This window comes from Hypanus sabinus, chromosome X1 (genome assembly GCF_030144855.1).
Source record: "Hypanus sabinus isolate sHypSab1 chromosome X1, sHypSab1.hap1, whole genome shotgun sequence".
Classification (NCBI taxonomy): Eukaryota; Metazoa; Chordata; class Chondrichthyes; order Myliobatiformes; family Dasyatidae; genus Hypanus; species Hypanus sabinus.
Genome location: NC_082738.1, coordinates 40268126 through 40284426, shown reverse-complemented (window position 1 = coordinate 40284426; position 16301 = coordinate 40268126).

Here is a 16301-nt window from a genome sequence, read left to right as displayed (position 1 = left end):
GCTTAATTTGTTTTAGCACTCCCTATTGAGTATCAACTCATTCACAAGAAAGTCATGAGTACAATTTGTATGTCTCTCCCTCCTCCTGCCCCCCATAGTGAGGATGTAGTTTTTAGTTAATTTTAAAGCAGTATATTCCTCAAAAAAATCTGCAGATGCTAGACATACGAAACTCAAGTAGAAAATGCTAGTTAGAAGGTTTTGGAAAGAGAAAACGTCGACGTTTCGGATTTTTGATTCTTTGTAAAATAAAATGGGCAACATTAAACTGTATAATTTAAAAATCACTTATTTTCAATAAACTTAGTTTTTTAAAGGAATTGGATAGGAACGACTGAGTAGTCTAAATATATTTAAATGTTTTTTAATCGGTGTTTATTACAATATGGCAGCTCTTGTTATTTCTGTGTCCTTCACCAAGCTCCCTCCCAAACGGAAATTAGGAATGGCTGCCTGCGGAATTTAGCAGTGTAATTTAATGTAGAGAAGCACAAAAGGTTTAAAAACTCGATTTGATTTCCGCGCTGTGATTCACGGACAGACGCCCACTGTCCTCTTTATTATGTATGAAGCACCTATATTCTGCACCAATCTGTAATCACTAACGGAAAACTAGCGCATAAGGAGTTATCTCACATGCCTCAGCCACGTTTGAGCAGCGATCCCCCTATATGTTTGAAATGTCTTCACGTTGTCTGGGGCATGGTCAGTAATTATTGCTCTCGAAAGCACACGCAACATCTCCTTAAAAGGTTCGTGTTTGCTCATTTAAAATCGCCGAGCTTTATTATAAGATCACTATTATGGGGACTGAGCAGCAATTCCGGAAACCTCAGAAATACGCCGCAAAAAAAACGACACGTTATTAATGTGCATTGCGAAAACAGCCACAGACACAATGAATAAATAAATCGTTGACCTCCTTTGCACTAGTGATAAGGTCCTGAAACTGGGCAGTCTGCCGAAAACTGCTGCAACGTTAGTCTTTCAACTGTGGTTTCTGCTAGTGAAGTGAAACCGACTGGGTTGCTTTTAGCGCATGCCGCTGCTTTTAGCAACACCCTCACTTTAGTGCATATGTTGCTGAGACTTTTTTTATGCAAGTCACGCGAACAGTAGGTTAGCAGGAGCAGGAATCTGGCAGCATGACCTACATTCAAATTAGCGTTTTCCTAACAAGCCCACACTCTGCATTCTGCATTGCAACGTGATTCCCCGCCCCGAACGTATTCATGAGTTTTAATCTTGCAATCAGATTTATAAAAGTATTTGGAAACTCCCAATCGCATAGTGTTTTGGTGTACTTTAAAAATATTGCACACTTACTATTTTTCTGAACTATATATTTGCGAAATTAGGCGGTGTTTGCTTGACATAAAAGCAGAAAAACAAAGGTAATGATTTATGTAACACACCCTGGAGCCTGCGGTGCCAGTCTAGTCACGGGGACACACGCACGAGTCTTTTTTTTAGTTACACTGAAATCACACTCCCTGCGTTGAAAAAAATATGGACGGAACCACTTGCATAGTACGCCATCAGTTTTCATAATACGTGCTTGATAAACAAAAGGCTTCTTCCCCGTTTTTAAGTGAAATCACAAACGATTTCAACAATTAAAAAAATAAGATGAACGGAACATTTGTGCATATTATAAAGAAATCGGGTGCGTTTAATAATGCAAAGGGGTATCACATTTCTGCGCAAAATTGCCTGAATTTTGTCTCTGAGGAACAGTAACGATGTATTTACATGCCAACGTTAGCACCACTGCAAAGTAGTTTTGCAACACTTGAGTTGGCCAATAGGCACAGAATAAGGCTGTTTTAAAGGTTACCATCCTTTCCTTCAAATATTTATCTGAATAAATATCTAAATACTGCAGAAAAATAATTTGGCTTTAAAAACACATGAAATACTGGAGGAACTCAACAGGTCAGGCAACATCTATGAAGAGGAATAAAGAGTCAAGGTTTCCGGCCGAGACCCTTCATCAGGATGCATGAAGGGTCAAAGATTTCCACCTGGTTCAAAAGGGCAACAGCCATATCAGTGCCCAAGAAGAGCAGGGTGAGCGCATCTTCTGTGATGAAGTGCTTTGAGAGGTTGGTCACAGCCAGAATCAATTCCTGCCAAACCAAGGATCTGGACCCACTGCAATTTGCCTATTGCCACAATAGGTCCATAGCGGATGCAGTCTCACTGGCTCTCCATTGGGCCTTTAATCACCTGGACAATAGCAAAGCCTACTCCAGGCTGTTGTTTATTGATTACAGCTTAGCATTCAACACCATAATGCCCTCAGATTTAATAAAACAGCTTCAAAACCTGTCCCTCTGTACCTCCATCTGTAACTGGATCCTTGACTTCCTCACAGGGCTGTGCAGATTGGAAATAATACCTCCTCCTCGCTGACAATCAACACTGGTGCAGCTCAAGGATGCGCACTTAGCCCACTGCTCTACTCCCTCTACACCTATGACTGTGGCTAGGCAGAGCTCAAGCACCATCTATAAATTTGCTGATGACACAGCTATAGTTGGCAGAATTTCAGATGGTGACGAGGGGGCGTACAGGAGTGAGATAGATCAGCTGGTTGAGTGGTATCGCAGCAACAACCTTGCACTCAACATCAGTAAAACCAAGGAATTGACTGTAGACTTCAGGAAGGGAAAGTCGGAGGAAAACACACCAGTCCTCATCGAGGGATTAGCAGTGGAAAGGGTGAGAAGTTTCAAGTTTAGTGGTGTCAACATTTCTGAAGATATATCCTGGGCCCAATAGATGGATTCAATTATAAAGAAGGCACAACAGTGGCTATATTTCATTAGGAGATTTGGTATGTCACCAAAGACTCTCACAAATTTTGACAGGTGTACCGTAGAGAGCATTCTAACTGGTTGCATCACTGTCTGGTACGGAGGGGCCAGTGCACAGGATGGGAGAAAGCTGCAGAAAGTTGTAAACTCAGCCATTTCCATCATGAGCACTAGCCTCCCCAGCATTGAGGGCATCTTCAAAAGGCTTCTCAAAAAGCTGCATCCATCATTAAGGACAGACCCTTTTCTCATTGCTACCATCAAGGAGGTGCAGGAGTCTAAAGACATACTCAACATTTTAGGAACAGCTTCTTTCCCATCACCATCAGATTTCTGAATGGACAATGAACCAACCCATGTATACTACCTCCCTATGTTTTCCTTTTTTTGCTTTCTTTTTGCACTGATTATTTATTTTTTTCAATATGTACAGTGGATCCTAGTTAACTGGGACACATCCAGACCAATACATTTTGGCCCAATTAAGAGGCTGCCCCAATTAGCCAACGTTTTATGGAAATAATCTAAAAGGTATAAAAAAGACAAATTACCATTTAACTAAGTAACAAATTATGTATTTAAATGAAATACGGAACAAACAAGAGCACTACCAATACTACTACAGTACTATAAAATTCTGATTGGTTCCTAATAGTTATCAACAGAGGAATTCATCTAGTGTACACTGCCATGTTCTTTTGAATGACTTTAAATGAACAAGTTAGTGCAGACTCCTAGTGCAGATAATTGTCAGGCCTGTATAGGCAGGCTCCTCCCAATCTCCACCCAGCTAACAGGAGTCACCTGCCAATGGTTTCCAACTGATCACCTGCAGCCTATTTAAACCCAGCTCGGATCCATAGTCCTTGTTCACCCAACAAACCAGCCAGCCTCAACCAGTTGTTCTGAGCCCTCAGTTACTTTGTTGGCTAGTTGTGTGCAGTATCATTTCTCTCTTATTTTGTGACCCCCTGTGGCTTGTTATTTTGTGGTTTATTGTTAAAGTTATCGCTTGCTGCTTAATTGGCTCCGCTGCTCTGCTTTTGGGTCATGCCTCCTCTACATTTCCTGACAATGATGCCTGCCTTCATACAATGATTTTGATGATGCATCCTCCAAATCTTTATTTTCATTGTAATATTCAAGATGTTTGTTGATACCTTTGAATTCTTTGTAGTTCCTAACTTGTTAAAGTAATGAAATAATTTCATTTTCAACCCCAGCTGTTTCTGGCTGAATTCCAAGCCTGAATTCTTGAAACCACAGTGAGCAAAACAGTTCAGAATTGTCTTGCTGCTTATTTCTCGCCAACTAGTAGTGGCAAAAATCGCCACTTTTTGAATATAAACCCACTCAGCCGATGCTATTTAAAAACTGTTCACTCTAAGCATGGAGTAATGTCAAATGGCCACACAAGTGCATGCAACTGATGCAACAGTCATCTGATCTAATTAAGTGACATAGTGTCCCAAATAAGTTAAGGGAATCCTGGCTATTTTCTCGATTAGTTTTTGTTCTTAAAGAGTTGTCCCAAATAAGCAGCTGCCCCAATTTAACTGATGGCCCAATTAACTGGAATCCACTGTAACTATATATAGTTAAAATATACAGTTTTAAAATAGCGTCAGTTGTGTGTGTGTATGTGTTCAAAGTGTAGTGATTTTTGTTACTAATAGTTGGCAAGAAATAAGCAGTAAGGCAATTCTCAACTATTTTGCTCACTGCAGTTTCAAGCATTCAGACTTGGACATGTAAGAAACGGATGAGCATGAAAATGAAATGATTTCATTACTTCAGCAAGTTAGGAACTACAAAGAATTTTAAGGTATCGACAATCATCTATAATGTTACAATGAAAATGAAGATTTGAAGGATGCAATTGTCAAAAGCATTGTATAAAGGCAGTCCATTTTCTGCAATAGGAGTCTGCGCTGATTTTGTTCATTTAAAGTCAATCAAAAGAACACAGCAGTGTACACTGGATGAGTTCCTCCATCAATAACTATTGGGAACTTATACACAGTTCTATAGTACTGTAGATGTATTAGTGGTGTTCTAATTTGTTCTGTTTTTCCTTTAAATACCTAATGCATTACTCAGTAGTTAAATGGTAGTTTGTCTTTTTATACCTTTTTAACTATTTCCATGCAACTTTGGTTAATTGGGACAAAATGCTTTGGTCCCAATGTGTCCCAATTAATCAGAATCCACTGTATTTCTTACTGTAATTTAAAAAAATGTAATGCAATGTACTGCTGCTCCAAAACAACATATTTCATGACATACTGTGTGCCAGTGATACTAAACTTGATTCTGTCTCCATAGATGCTATCTGACCTGCTGAGTTCCTCCAGCGTTTTGTGTGAATTACTTCCTACTTACTTGCTGTACCTACGTAGCAGCTTTAAGTGTTTTATGACTAGGACTTCTGGTTGCTTTGCACTGTAACATTTTGTGTTTCACTTGTTTATATATCAAATGGTCCATTTCATTTTACCTTCCAAAGGAGAAAAGAAAGGCTGAGCAGAGCGAGGGAAATGCAGAAACTGAAGATCTGGCACAGCTGCCAGATGGGAGTGAGTATACTCAAGAATGCTTCAGATGTCATCGTAGGAGGAACACAGAAGTTTTAGGGCTGGAGGGCAACTTCAATGATATGGAGGGGCAAGATCATGGAGAGATCTGAAAACAGGAACCTGCATTTTAATATCAAGATATGGTTAAACCAGAAACTGTTTTAGGCAAGCAAACACAGAGGTGACACAAGGTGGAAACTTTGGACACAAATGCTGGAAACTGGAGAAAAAAAAATTAATTCTGTGGGTCTATCAACACACGTGGAGGGAAACAGACAGCTCTGGCCGAAGGGTTTCGGCCCGAAATGATGGCAGTACTTTTTTTCCACAGATGCTGAGTTCCTCCAGCATTTTGTGTGTGTTGTTGAGATTTCAGGTCAAGAATCTTCATCAAATTAAAAGTCAAGTTTATTGTCATATGGACGAGCAAATGAATGCACAGGTGCAATGAAAAGACTTCAGCCAGCCTCTGGCTACAGAAATTCCTCCTAATCTCTGTTCCAAAGGGACATCAAAGGCTGTTCCCTCTGGTCCTAGGCTCTACCAATATTGGAAACACCCTCTGCACATCCACTCTATCTAGGACTTTCAATATTTAGTAGGTTTCACAATACGCAGGCTATAGCCACTGACATGTATCATTAGCCAGCTGCTCTCCCTGAAAGCCTTAATCTTGAATATAATCTGCACCTTCAGGAAGGGAGGGTTGAAAAGGGGAGGAAGAAAAATCATGACATCATTAGATTGCACTTTGTTACAAATAACAAGCAGGGATGTTTTATTAGGTAAATAAATTAGAATGATAATGATTGAACAGATTATTGGCAGTATAAACAGAATAACTGAAAAGCTTTGGAACCAGTCCATAAAGGTGTAAGTGTTGATCTAATGTGTAAACAGATCCTAAAATTGAGTTGAAAATGAGAAACTGCACTCAGGCAATGAAGTGGTTGGTTTTGAATTTAGTCCCTTTGCTACATGTTCCATCACAATGATCTCAATAAATTATGATTGCAGGGATATTTCAGAGTAAATACTATTGGATATTACAAATGTACAGCTAAGTTGCAAAAACAAGTTCAGATTTACATCAAAAATATGAAATACCCTTTGTAGTAACAAGAAGTAGGATCTGCCAAATATCATGGGGGAGATCCTTGACTTAAACAATGTCTCTTTTTGTTTACTTTTTTTTTAGTGAATCTGCTGTCAGTTAAGCAGAAGGCATTCTACTTTGTAATTGAACTATCTGCAAATTAAGTACTCTGCCTGTCAAAGCTAACACAAGAATACCAACCCCTTTGATACATCGTTGAGGGAGGATGTGAGGAAGAATTTCTCACGCTGACTGTGAGGGTGGTAGATGTAGAATCAATTAGAGCTATCAAAAGGATATTAGATTAACACAAGGTAAAATAATTATCAGGGCAATGGGACTGAATGGATTACCCTACAGAAAGCCCTCATTCACTAAGTGGGTCAAAAGGCCCCCTTTTCCACTGTGAAGATCATATGACTCTATATCTGTGACAAGCTATTTGAGGTAAATAGAGTCATTGAAGAGGAAGTGGTGAGTGTGGTTTAATTGGGCTTTCAGCTTTAGATAAGGTCCAGCACAAGAGGTGGCTAAACAAAATTGGGGCATATGGAAAGGGGATGTTATATCCAGACCAACTGACAGTTGGCAAATAGATCAAAATAGTGATTAGCCCAATTACCGATCGAGGTTTGATTCCCACCCCTGTCAAAAAGGAGTTTGTATGTTCTCCCCATAACTGTGTGGGTTTCCTCTGGGTGCTCTGGTTTCCTTTCACATTCCAAAGGTGTACAGTTGGGGTTAGTGAGTTCTGGGCATACTACGTTGGCACTGGAAGTATGGCGACACTTGTGGGCTGCCCCCAGCACAATGATCAGACTGTGTTGGTTAATGCCAAATGACACATTTCACTGTATGTTTCAACATACATGTGACAAATGAAGCTAATCTTTCTGACTTTCAAAAACAAAGAGTAGGAATGGACAGATCCTTCTCAGGTAGGCAGGATATGACTGGTGAAGTACCACAAGAATCAGTGTTTGGTTTCTGTCTATCACAAACTATAACAACAATTTGATTGCAGGGACCATATGTAATATTTCCAAATTTGTTGTCAATGTGAAGCTAAGTGGAGACACAAGAGAAGTGCAGATGCTGGAATCTGGAACATCACTCAAGGTGCTGGAGAAAATTAGTAAGATAGGCAGCATCTATGGAGGGAAATGAATTGGGATTCTTTATAGTTTAGAAAAATAAGAGATGACTTCTTTGAAACATACAGCATTCTACAGGGTAAGATGCTGGGAGGCTGTTTCGCGTGACAGGAACAACTCAGAATCACAGTCATTTAAGTTAAGTTAAGTCATTTAATCACAGTCAAATAAGGACTAGGTCATTTAGGTCATTTCTTCACTTGACTTCTTCAAGCCATTTCTTCATTTATTTATCGACTGCAGCTCAACTTTCAATACCATCATCCCCCCAAAACTAATCAATAAGCACCTCGACCTTGGCCTCAATGCCCCTTGTGCAATTGGATCCTTGATTTCCTCACTCATAGACCCCAGTCAGTTTGGACTGGCAACAAAATCTTCTCCACAATCTCCATCAGCACAGGTGCACTACAATGCTGTGTGCATAGCCCCCTGCTCTACTCACTTTACACTTAGCCCCCTGGTCTACTGGCTAAGCACAGCTCCAAAGCCATTTTTAAGTTTGTTAACGACACCACTGTCATAGGCTGAATAAAAGGTGGTGACAAATCAGCAGATAGGAAGGAGATTGAAATTCAGGCTGAGTGGTGCCATAACAACAACCTCATACTCAATGTCAGCAAGACCAAGGAGATAATTATTGACTTCAGGAAGAGAAAACAAGAAGGTCCATGAATCAGTCCTCATCAGAGGATCAGAGGTGGAGAGGGTCCACAACTTTCAATTCCTTGGTATTATCATTTCGGAGGACCTGTCCTGGGCCCAGCACGTAAGTGCAATTACGAAGAAAGCACAGCAGCACCTCTACTTCCTTAGAAGTTTGTGAAGATTCTGCATGTCAGCTAAAACTTTGACAAACTTTGATAGATGTATAATGGAGAGTATATTGACTGACTGCATCACAGCCTGGTATGGGAACACCAATGACCTTGAATGGAAAATCCTACAAAAAGTAGTAGATACAGCCCAGTCTATCACAGGTAAAGCCCTCACAACCATTGAGCACGTCTACATGGAACGCTGTTGCAGAAAAGCAGCATCCATCATCAGGGACCTCCATCACCCAGGACACGCTCTCTTCTCAATGCTGCCATCAGGAAGGTGGTACCGGAGACTCAGGACTCATACCACCAGGCTCAGGAACAGTTATTACCCCTCAACCATCAGGCTTTTGAACCGGGGGGATAATTTCACTCACCTCACTTGCCCCATCACTGAACTGTTCCCACAACTTAGGGGCTCACTTTCAAGGTCTCTTCATCTCATGTTCTTGATATTTATTGTTTATTTATTTATTACTATTATTTCTTTCTTTGTGTAGTTGAATGCCCAAGTTGGTGTGGTCTTTCATTGATTCATTTATGGTTATTATTCTATAGATTTATTGAGTATGCCCACAATAAAATGATTCTCTGGGTTGGATATGGTGACATATATGTACTTTGAAAATAAATTTACTTTGAACTTTGAACAGAGTGGTGAATCTTTGAAATTTTCTACTGTAGAGGGTTTTGTGGAAGCTCAGTCATTTATTGCATTCAGAAATGGGGTTGATAGACTCTGGATGTTAAGGGCATCAAGATTATGAGGGTAAAGAAGAAGGTCAACTCTGATTTTATCTTACGGGGCTGAATAACTTAGATTTGCAGCTATTTCATATGTTCCTGTATATGTCAGAAAAACGTACTCAGCAGATACAGAATTTTCAAGACAGCAGCTCCTTCATGAGCTCTCTGCTTTGAATTTTAACTTTTGCTCTTTGTCCCTTAATTTCCTTTTTACTGCCTTTACTGCTTAAACCCTTCTGACTCTGATGACAAGTGCTTTTTAACCCAAAGCTACCTGTGCAAAGCTCCCATCCTGTCTCCTTACTGCATGTGTTTGTTTCAACGGACTTACCACCTTGCTGCTCATTGTCACCGTTACAATGATGTGTTCAGTCACCGAGGGCACTGCAAACAACTACTGGACTCCTAAAATAGAGTTATAGAGTCATAGAAAGTACAGCACAGAAACAGGCCCTTTGGACCATCTAGTTCATGCCGAACCATTTAACTTGCCTACACACATCAACCTGCTTACCCCCAGCATCCATGTACCTATCCAAATGTCATATCATTGCCAAAGTTTCACAGGTCCTAACAAAAAAACATATACAGTAGCAATGCATCCACAAGTACTTTTACCCTCTAAAATCTTCCAGACTTAGATTCTATCTGTAAAGTTCAAAGTAAATTTATTATCAAAGTACATATATGCCTCCATATACTACTCTGAGATTCATCTTCTCAGTAATGGTTAACATGAATTTGTTGATACTTCAAGCACAAGGCACCCTCTAACACTAACTCCAGTCTCGTTCAAATTGCCCCCTGATTTCTGTTACACCCAAGCTGTACCAATTCTAATTATCTCTGTCATTTATTAATGAGAATTCCTCCAAGGCTACTCACACGCACAACTTAATCATCCCTTACGCACAACCTGTCATTCCAAAGCCTTTCCACTATCTGCAAAACATGTCACAGCATGTGAGTACATTTTTCTTCTCATTCATCATATGCTAAATCTCCTCCCAATTTTGTTACCCAGGCAACAAACATCCACAAAATGGAAGCACCTAACCACCTCTATAAGGCTCAAAGGTATTTCCAGCTTTGATTCTTGATCATCAACATTTTAGTTACCACTAACAAGAAACCAATCACAAAAGGCAGGGTGAGAAAGGGATGGGTGCATGTCAAGTCTCTCAGCTCACTACTCCTTACAGCTTCTCCATGGCCTACAAGGCACAAGTAGTTCCATGTGACAGAGCAGGCTCCATTTGCCTGGATAGGTGCAGCTCCAACGATATGTGATGCTCAACACATCCAGAGCAAAGAAAAGGCAATGGAGGCTAAGTCACTGGGTATATTTAAAGTGGAAGTTAATAGGATTCGAAAATGGATCAAAGGTTACAAGCAGAATGGAGTTGAGAGGGAAAATAAATTAGCCATGATTGAATGGCGAAGCAGATTCAATGCATCGAAAATGCTCCAATGTCTCATGCTTTTATGGTCTAAAATTAATCACACTGTAATTTTGTATCTTTGCACGGTAACGCTGCTGCAAAACAAATTTCACATCATTTCGGCAAGTGAAAATAAACCTGATTCTGAATTAAAAGTGTGTTCAGGAATTAAAAGAAATAACATCCAATGATACAGAAAACCTGCAAGTTTGGCACCAATAAGGTTCCAGGCATGCCAGATTATCAGAGCAATCAGAGTTTTACAGAAACAGGCCACTTGCCCATCAAGTCAAAGAGCCAGGAAAAGTAGGTTAGGAATTAATGGTTTGATAAGGAGAGCAATCACAGTGGGCATAGATTAAATTAGGTTTAAGTACTGAGTGTACCTTAGTGGTGTTTTTCATCCATTTCTGCTTTAGCCCATTACCCCTACTGGGGCATAGGCCGCCAACAGTATCTCGCCAAAGTCCTCTGTCCTGGGCCGAAGGTTGATCAGCCCTGTGGCTTCTGCTTTCACTGCATGACTTCATACAGATCACTCTATCTTCACCTTGAAGGTGAAGATCCTTCCTCTCCCAGGGCTGAGGTCTTTGGAGTTGGTGTTTCTGTAGCTCTGGGATGTATTGTTAGCCTCATGCCCAACCCTCCTCTGTCTGCAGTCAGGCTTGGGACCGTCCATGGTGGAGTTAAGCAAAGATACCATAGAACCATAGAACACTACAGCACAGTACAGGCCCTTCAGCCCTCCATGTTGTGCCGACCCATGTAATCCTTAAAAAACCCACACTACCCCATAACCCTCCATTTTTCTTTCATCCATGTGCCTGCCCAAGAGGCTCTTAAATACCCCTAATGTTTTAGCCTCCACCACCATCCCTGGCAAGTCATTCCAGGCACTCACAACCCTCTGTGTAAAAAACTTACCCCTGATGTCTCCCTAAACTTCCCTCCCTTAATTTTGTACATATGCCCTTTTGTATATATGTGCAAGAATTAAATGTAACCTCTTGTGAAGGAACACATTAAACATTATTATATCAATTGCAGTTGTAAAAACATATAAATGTGTCCTTTAGGAACTTAACTTCCATTGCTCTCAGCATAAATTCCTCCTCACACACTATTCCAAAATACCCAAAATACTTGTAAACACTTCCATCCAGTCGACATACAAGGAACTAATCCTGTTATCCCACTCACACGTCTCTCCTTGGCCTATTGGGAGAGAAACAGTCTTTGTATTTCCTTCTGTAATTACATATTCCTGAATTATATATTCCTTCCAAGCCAATGATCTTATGATGCTTTCATTGATATTATGACTTATATGGAATCTTAAGCTCAAGGAACATGACATCTGTCACCTTACCTGGTTTCCTGTTCAAATGATCATGGTGGTCCTATTCCCCAAATGTCACTTTGGTCCTGTATTATTCTAGGATCTTCACTTAAGCACCACATTGTGTAGTTTTAAAACCATCATTCCTTTCAGGTCACTATTATTACATTTAAGAGTGGCCATTCCAATGCTCTCTGGCCATCCACTATAATCAGTAACCCTGTCCAAATTCAATCTAACCCACTGCAGTTCATGTCCTTATCTAGATGTCAGGTTTAATCCAATGCCCTTTTATTGAAGGAAGTTGCAATGTTTAATCAGTATAATCAATCTGTGACTCCAGATCCAGAGCAGTGTTTGACTCTTGACTGTTCCATAAGGTGGCCCAATAAGTTATTTTATCAAAGGTAAATTAAGAATGGTGACCTTGCTAATGACTGAATGAAATTAAGTAAGCAAATAAGTAGAACTTTCATTGCATTCAAATCTCACCATCTCCTGTCTGTCTCCTCCATAACTTTTTAAAACCATGAAATTCCCTATAAGTTCTGCACTCCTTTAATTCTGATTCCTTATCCATCTTCACACCCTTTGTCCATGGATATTGGCTGAGGGTTTAACCAGGCCCCAAGATCAGAAATTCCCTCAGTAAACTTCTCTTCTCAACACCTCTTTTGGAAAGCTCCTTAAAAATCTATTTGACTGACCGTTAGTCACCTCTTCTCACTTCTCCTTCATTGTCTTGGTGTCAACGTTTATCCAGTTGTACTACTGGGAAAACTTCCCAAGGTGAATCATATGTCAGAAGCTGTACAATAATGCATGTTATTCTGATATATTTATCCAATTTTAAACAGAATTTGTTTAAGCTCTAGTCATAAGCGTTAGCTCCATTGGTGAATGAAGAATATTCACTGCTTTAGTTTACTCTTAAAACAGCAGGTAAATTGAACAGGAGCAATTAAGAGGTTTTGAGAGGACTAGAACATAAAAGGTATGGAAGTAATGGTTTGATAAGGAGCAGCAATCCTAGAACAAGGATGTAATGCTGAAGGATTATAAGAAATTGGTCAAACTGCACTTGGAGTATTTTGAGCAGTTTTGGGCCCCTTATCTAAGAAAGGATGTGTCAGTATTAGAAAGGGTGCAGAAGAGGTTCACAAGAATTATCCTGGGAATGAAAAGGTTAACATATGAGGAGCTTTTGATGACTCTGGACTCACTGGAGTTTATAAGAATGAGGGGTGACCTCATTGAAACCTGTCGAGTATTGAAAGGTCTAAGTAGAGTGGATGTGGAGAGGATGTTTTCAATAGTGGGGGAGTCTAGGATCAGAGGGCACAGCTCCAGAATACAAGAATGACCCTTTAGAATAGAGATGAAGAGGAATCTCTTTAACCAGAGGGTGGTGAATCTGTGGAATTCACTGCCACAGACAGCTGTGGAGGCCAGGTCATGGGGTGTATTTTAAGTGGAGTTTGACAGGTTCTTGATTTATAAGGATATCAAAGGTTATGGGAAGAAGGCAGGAAAACGGGGCTGAAAAGGATAATAAATCAGCCATGATCAAATGGTGGAGCAGGTTCGATGAGCTGAGTGGCTTGATTCTGCTCCTGTGTCCCACGGTCTCATGGTCTCATAATGTGATTGATGACTTTGATGGAATAATATGTCAGCAAACCAAGATGACTCAGATTTCATATGATTTGGACAGAGGGTTTGCTACATAACCAAGGAAATTCAGTCCTGTATTCAGAGGTATGTTTAGTAATCCCTGTAATTTAAAAATAGATTTAGAACCTTGTACAACTTGGATTTGAGCAAGGTAGGAGCAGTGGGAAGGGAGATCATGATAGCAGTCATGAATAAGAAGGATTAAATCAGTTCACCAGCCTACTGTGGGGGACCTTACTGAAAGGCGTCAAGATTTGTATACGTATATCACATCCAATAGTCCTGCTTATCTATTTTACTATCCTCAAAGAACTGCAATAGATTAGTCAAACATGATTTTCCTTTGATAAATCCATGCTGATTCTGTTACTCTTTTCAAGGTCAATACCCAAGATGCTAGAGGAACTCAGTGGGTCAGGCAGCAGCTGGGGAGGGATGTAGACAGTTTTAAAGGTTTCAAAGGTACATTTAATGTCAGAGAAATGTATACAATATACATCCTGAAATGCTTTTTCTTTACAAACATCCACAAAAGCAGAGGAGTGCCCCAAAGAATGAATGACAGTTAAATGTTATAACCCCACAGCCCACCCCCAGCTCCCCCTCCCACATGTAAGCAGCAGCAAAGCAATGACCCCCCTCTTACCCCCAGCAAAAAAGCATCGGCACCCCCCACCGAGCACTCAAGCGTGCAGCAAAGCATCAATAAAGACACAGACTTGCAGTACCCAACAGACTACTCGTTCACCCAGTAATCCGACGTACCACAGGCTCTCTCTCCCTCCCTAATAGGGGAAAAAGAGGTGTCTCTGTTTCACAGCAAGAGGGGAGACATAACAAGCAACTCGATGGTTTACGATGCTAAAAGTCCATTGCATCGCTTTTTCTGAGCTCTGTGCCCAAAGGTCTCAGGTCGAGACTTTGTCTGACCCACTGAGTTCCTCCATCATCTTACTTGTCACTCCAGATTCCAGCACATGCAGTCTCCTGTGTCTCCATTCTTTTCAGTATGTTCTGTTAATACATCATTATAGATATCAACATTTTCCCTACTAATGAGATTGGGCTAACAGATCAGTAGATCTCTGGTGTCTTTCTCTCTCCCTCCTTTCTTAAAGAGTGTGTTATATTTGCTGCCCTCTAATCCACACGTTCAATACCAGGATAATTCAATCTTGGAAAATCATTGTCTAAGATTATAAAGATAACAATTAGCTTTATTTGTCACGTATAATCGGAACATACAGTGCAAAGCATGGTTTGCATCAAATCAAATCAGCGAGGATCTCTATGGCCTTCTCTTTCAAAACTTTGGGGAGAACGGCCAGACTGGTTCAAGCTGACAGGAAGGTGACAGTCACTCTCATAAACGTGTGTTACAGCAGTGGTGTGCAGAAGAGCATCTCTGAAAGCACACCATGTTGAACCTTGAAGTGGATGGGCTCTGGCAGCTGAAGACCATGGATACACTCAGAGGCCACTTTATTAGATACCTCCTGAACTGAATAAAATGACCACCGAGTGTATGTTTCTTGAAAGTTTCAAATTATATCTTGAATTACTTTATCAAATTCATTGTCCTCCTTTCCTGAAGTTTAAAATACTTCGAATCATGAGACCTGCTGCTTTCTCTGCCAATATTAAACTGGAAGTCTTTTCCTTTGAATTAATACTATCTTTAATTTCTCTTGTCAGCAGCAGATGGGCCATTCTCCCTGTTTCACTTTTACCCTTTTTAGCAAAATATTTTTTCACAAATATACATAATTTCCTTAAATGCTAGCTATTAGTGTCCATCATATAGTCCCAATCAATTTGGCACATGGATGATTAAAAATGGGAGAGGGAGCTATATTGACCCTAGAGTTCAAAGTAAATTTATTATCAAAGTATATATATGTCACCATATACAACCCTGAGAGTCATTTTCTTGTGGGCAGACACAGTAAATGCAAATAAACAAAATAATAACAATAATAAACAAATCAGCAAAAATATCAAGGACATGAGATAAAGAGACAAAGAGTCCTTGAAAGTGAATCCAAAAGTTGTGGGAACATTTCAGCTATCTCTTCTGGTTCAAGAGCCTGATGAGTGGGGGGTAATAACTGTTCCTGAATCTGGTGGTGTGAGTCCTGAGGCTCGTGTACCTTCTTCCTGAAGGCAGCAGTGAGAATAGAGCATGACTGGGATGGTGGGGGCCCTTGATGATGCTTTCCTGCGATAGCACTCTGTGTAAATGTGCTCACTGCTGGGGAGGGCTTTATTTGTGATGGACTGGGCTGTATCCACTATGTTTGTAGGCTTTTTTTATTCGAGGGCAAAGGTTGGCACAGCATTGTGGGCTGAAGGGCCTGTAATGTCCTATGTTCTATGTTCACTACAGCTAATTCATTTCTTTGTTTAGATATATATAGTGTAAGACTCCAGATTTTGATTGAACTACATAACTCACTTTTCCTTAAAGACACCTTTGCAAGAAGATTATTAATGAACACGTTCTTATTTAAACCAGAGCAAGATCTGACATAACCTTTACTCTACTTTGTTCCTATTCAATGCATTCCATGAACTTGTCCTCCAACTTACTACTGCCCTGAAGGCAATGGTGAATTTTATAATTAATGTAGGAC